Source organism: Rhagoletis zephyria, unplaced genomic scaffold (genome assembly GCF_001687245.7).
Source record: "Rhagoletis zephyria isolate East Lansing unplaced genomic scaffold, Rhagoletis_zephyria_1.1 Rzeph_scaffold_00145, whole genome shotgun sequence".
In the NCBI taxonomy this organism is placed as follows: Eukaryota; Metazoa; Arthropoda; class Insecta; order Diptera; family Tephritidae; genus Rhagoletis; species Rhagoletis zephyria.
Window position 1 is genome coordinate 312,684 of NW_016157229.1, and position 6,080 is coordinate 318,763.

The window sequence follows — 6,080 nt, forward strand, 5'->3', positions numbered from 1 at the left end:
ACAAAATCTTCGATCTTTCAGTAAATATTGAAGCTAATTTATTCAAAATTGATGATTGCAACAATTCTTTACCAAGAAATACGTTTATGACAAAATTTTGGAAAATGGGCGTAGCACCGCCCACTTGTGATCACATATATGTATCTCGCTAACCGTTCTAGCAATTTGTACCAAGCTCGGTATGGTTATTGTGCTTGCCACATAAAAGCAAACCGTTGAAAATTGTTGAAATCGGACTAAAATTGAGGCCGCTTTTCATATAACGGTAAATTTCAGATATGCTTGAAATTTCAATATTTCGAAATTTAAGGACGCTAATTTACTTAAAATGTATACACCCCGGCTTATCATGTAGCGGTAGCTTTCGGAAAGGTGGAAAACATATATTTAATACTTGCGCCGGGTATTTAATGTTCGGCTCCGCCCGAACTTAGACTTTCTTACTTGTTTTTTTTTTGTTTTTATAAAAGAACAGGCTTTAACACATATATGTAATACTTCTATATTGGTAGTAACCTAACTTCTCAATGTGTAAGCATTCCGAAATCAAAGCGAGACAGTCTAGTACCGTTTTTGTCAATGTATCGTGTACTTGAGTGCCGTTTTTGTATATGTGTTGTGTACATGTTTATTTATAAACGTATGTGTTCCTTTTCTTTCGTACGTGTTTATTGATATATCTGTACTGTAGTGTTTTCGGACGGTACTAGCTCTTACTGCCAATATAGGAGTATTACATATATGCTTTAACACAAATGAAAAATTTGACAAAAAATCTGATCTTTCTTAAATTTTTTCCCTGTTAAATTTAGAGTTTTTTTTAATTTTTTCATAAAAATAGAAAAAATCTTTAATGATTAATAAATTTCTCAGAAACTACTAAGTTTATAGAAAACTGATATTTATATATGTGTTCGTATGGAATAGTAGCTTATGTCGAGAAGCTGGCTTTAGTATAATGCTGCATTCCCTTCATCCTTTAAATAACATAATAATTTTAGTAGTATCGGAACTATTTCTTGCACGTTTATTTTCCAAAAGTTCTTCATCAGCTCGGCGCGAGTGGCTCATTCGCAATCGTATGCTACCAATGCCGCATTATACTAAAGCCAGCCTTTCGACATAAGCTACTATTCCATATGAACACAGATATATACTGTTTATGGGGAGTTTTTCTACCTTTCATTTGCTACATTTCTTAAAAGATATACATAAGCGATGCGTACTAGTCAACGCAACCATTACCGACTGCCAGATGGCCACCACGCTAACCGAGGGAGTGAGAGAGATGCCATTATCAAAAAACCAGCTGTCCTGAAATTCCTGTTTTCTTGACGTTGCTAGCTCCTGTACTACCCAGGGTAGGTTGGTATTCAAAATAGGCGAAATCGGGCGGTAACCACGCCCACTTCCCATATAACGGTAGTTTACAGAAATTCGAAAACTGTGTTATTTTAGTAAATACTGAAGCTTATTCACTCAAAATTGATATTTGGAATTGGAATTATGATTACATGTATATATCTTGGTAACCGCTACACCGATTTCTCTCAAACTTGGCACAGTTGTTAGTCTTAGTACAACATACCGAACGGCTGAAAATTTTTAAAATCGGAAAATAACCACGCCCACATCCCATATAACGGCAATTTTGAGAAATGCGAAATCTTCGATAATTCAGTACATACAGAAGCTCATTTATTCAAAATTGATGTTTGCGATAATTCTTTAGCAAAAACACGTTTATGATGAAATTTTGGAAAATGGGCGTGGTACCGCCTACTTATGACCAGATATGTATATCTCGGTAACCATTCGACCAATTTGTACCAAACTTGGTACGATTATTTCGCTTACCACATAATCGGACTAACATTACTCCCACTTTTCATATACGGATAAATTTCCCGGGATCCCGGGATTCAACCAACGACATCGCGAAAATCCCGGGATCGTAAAAATCGAAAAAATTAACATTCCCAATGCTTACATATCGTTTCACTTCCCGCATCGTCCCGCAATGCTTCATTTTTGCAATATTTTGTGACCCACGTATCGAAACTCGTTTATTTTCTGTCATCAATTAAACAAAAAACTGGGTTGATGATGAACTAATTCGAAAATATAAATCAGTGAGCATGGAGAAACCAGTTGAATCATATGAAAAAAGCCGAACTGTAGTGAATATGGGCCAAATATAGTAAACTTGCGTTTTTAGTTTTTCACTCTGACGTCAATAATTCAAAAATGATTTAAAACATTCAGTGAAATGTGCTGAGGGAAGAAGTATGGGTATCAAATTAAAGAGGAAATTCTGTAGAATTTAAGCAGATTCAATTTTTTGGTGCATAAGCCTGGTAAGTATTGAAACTGTCCTTTTACAATTTTATCCTTGAAATTTCGCAAAATTTGTATTTGAAAAAATTATATGTTAAAGACTCATATAGACTGGATAACATCCTCGAATTTCGTCCTTCAAACTTTATCAATAGAAGCAATTTTCTCGATTTAAGTTGTAAGTTAAGTAAAAGTAATTAATATTTTAAATGGACTAACCTTGTGTGTGTCTAATATTCGTTTGCAATGAGTGTTGTTGATGTTGATGTTGTTAATGTTTCGGATTCATTGCAAAAGGATATTAAACCTCCAATGATAGCTTCAAGGTTAGTCCTTTTATTAAAACAAGAAAAAGGAAATACACACCTTTCCGAAAAAAAACCTAATGAGTAATAAAATTATAGTTAAAAAAACAACAACACGCTTTTATTACAATAAGAACTAAAACGAAAAAAATAAATTATTGATTTAAAGACTCGTTAAATAAAAATATGAAGTTCCCTTACTTCATGCTATTTAACCTTTTAAACTAGCTTAAAATAGGACTAAAGTAATTGGCTCGTAGTCATAGTCGAAATAAAGTCCACTGAAAAGTTAGTTGCGGTTATTTTTTACAGGCATCCCATTGGAAACATACAGCACCCCATCGGTAGAGGGAGTTGAAGACTTGCTCCAGCTGCTAGTCTCTTAAAATTTCCTCCAAGCACGTCGTAAGCAGATTTCCCATGTGAATTTGCAACAAAGTTCAATTCTGCCATTTCCATGAAGGGATTTTCATGATTTCAGACCTTTAGTAAAGGTAGTATCATTTATTCATATTGTTTTTGTTTTTTACACACCTCTCCTCTTTCAAAAATGTACAATTTCATACAATTTCTATGTCTATTTATCATATTGCTTGAGCGGTCGACGATCTAGAGTCCATACGCATAAGTAGCCCATTACACCCATTTGGGTGCTTAAAGTTGACGTTAAAGATAATGTTTTTATGTAAAAAGAAAAATTTTTAGAAATGCTATAATCAAAAAAAAAATCAGCAAGAAAAATTTTTACTTCATTTTTTTTTGTTTTTTATACGTTGCACATGAATGTAAAAAATGTACAATTAAAGCCGGAAATAAGGCGGAAGAAATAAATTTTTATCATTAAGTTTCGTTAAAAGGTTTCCAAGATACAGCACTTTAACCCATATTCGGCTGCTGGTCGATTTTTCGACCAACAAATTTCCAGGCTTATATTTCTAAATTTAATTGACATATGTTTTATCTGTTTACAGAATAATTAAATCTAGTATTTATTTGATGTTGGAAGGATAGCTATTTTTGAACAAAATGTTTTATTAAGAATTTAGTAAAAAGTTAAAAAAATCATTTTTTTGTATGTTCTTTTGTAAACTGAAAACAACCAAAGAATGGGAAACTAAAAAAGCAACAATAAAAATAAAAGTGTAATTTATTCAAATCGAAAGGAATCAGTCTAATTTGTTTTAATTTTCTGTCTTTCAGAGGCACGTACTTCTAAGTGGTCGATTAATCGACCACTGGCCAGAACACGTCAAGTAGACTAACATTATTTTTACCACAATTATAATTTATGTTCAGTGAAAAAATACGCGTGTGTCTTAATTATATGAAATATGTAATGATCAGTCCTAAAATGTTTTCCAATATACTACTTTTTTATTTTAATTCTGGCAACTCTTGTACGATATATTTGCCTCACTCTATGAATCGTTACATATGATCATGCATGAGCAGAGAATGAGCACACGCTCAAAGAGCGAAATTAAATAAGCACACCAACACATTCTCACTTTTAGCAAACGATGGTTTGCGGTAGTGTCCACGTTTGCATATGATTTTAAAAAGGGATTTCCCCCAATATATTTAGTTTTATTTTGCAATTTGTAAGAGAAGGTTCTTCAGATTGCATGGTAAACGCTTTTGAAAGTTATTCAATAATTTTGGCTTAAAAATGCGAATTCGTAAATCAGTAAAAATGTGTGAAAACATGGCCATTCTAAATGAGCCATCTTCTGATGAAGAGGATGATCAAGGTGTCGCGAATGCAAAAGACGTCGACGTCGTATACATTCCTCCTCCTAATGTGGATTTTGTCACCGATTAGGAAGATTTGGACGATGACCAGATCAATTTAAATGACAAAAACGATGTTTACTTAAGTGAAATCGCTGGTAATATCGAGTTGGAACAGAGTGGAGTTGAAAAGCCATCAACATCTAGTGCACATTGAAGACAAACGAACTCTGGCGGANTAAGAATTTAGTAAAAAGTTAAAAAAATCATTTTTTTGTATGTTCTTTTGTAAACTGAAAACAACCAAAGAATGGGAAACTAAAAAAGCAACAATAAAAATAAAAGTGTAATTTATTCAAATCGAAAGGAATCAGTCTAATTTGTTTTAATTTTCTGTCTTTCAGAGGCACGTACTTCTAAGTGGTCGATTAATCGACCACTGGCCAGAACACGTCAAGTAGACTAACATTATTTTTACCACAATTATAATTTATGTTCAGTGAAAAAATACGCGTGTGTCTTAATTATATGAAATATGTAATGATCAGTCCTAAAATGTTTTCCAATATACTACTTTTTTATTTTAATTCTGGCAACTCTTGTACGATATATTTGCCTCACTCTATGAATCGTTACATATGATCATGCATGAGCAGAGAATGAGCACACGCTCAAAGAGCGAAATTAAATAAGCACACCAACACATTCTCACTTTTAGCAAACGATGGTTTGCGGTAGTGTCCACGTTTGCATATGATTTTAAAAAGGGATTTCCCCCAATATATTTAGTTTTATTTTGCAATTTGTAAGAGAAGGTTCTTCAGATTGCATGGTAAACGCTTTTGAAAGTTATTCAATAATTTTGGCTTAAAAATGCGAATTCGTAAATCAGTAAAAATGTCTGAAAACATGGCCATTCTAAATGAGCCATCTTCTGATGAAGAGGATGATCAAGGTGTCGCGAATGCAAAAGACGTCGACGTCGTATACATTCCTCCTCCTAATGTGGATTTTGTCACCGATTAGGAAGATTTGGACGATGACCAGATCAATTTAAATGACAAAAACGATGTTTACTTAAGTGAAATCGCTGGTAATATCGAGTTGGAACAGAGTGGAGTTGAAAAGCCATCAACATCTAGTGCACATTGAAGACAAACGAACTCTGGCGGAGTTAAGAGGAAGTCAGATTTTGATATCCCCATATGGCGAAAACCCAGAAATTATCAATATAGCAGAGCACCTGTAAACAACGAAGCTAATAAATTGGAAGAAATTTATGCAGAAATTGGTAAGAGATTAATTCACTATCCGTATGAAATTTTTGCGTTGTATTTTGATAAATTCATTATAACAGAAATTACGAATTTCACCAATGAGTACGCAAATCAACTTAACGCAGCCATCAACGTCACAATAGTAGAAATACGTAGGTTTATTGGTATTTTATACATTTCTGGGTATCATACCTTGCCACATATTGATCACTATTGGTCTGTTCGACCAGACATGGGCATAACAATTGTGAAACAAGCAATGAGTCGCAATCGCTTCAAAATAATTAAACGCTTTCTACATCTCGCGGATAATACCGATTTGAATACAGAAGATCGCTTTGCCAAAGTTCGTCCAGTTATTGATGCTTTAAATAAAAAATTTATGCAGTTCGGAGATTTCAGCTATATTCTTTCTGTAGATGAACAGATG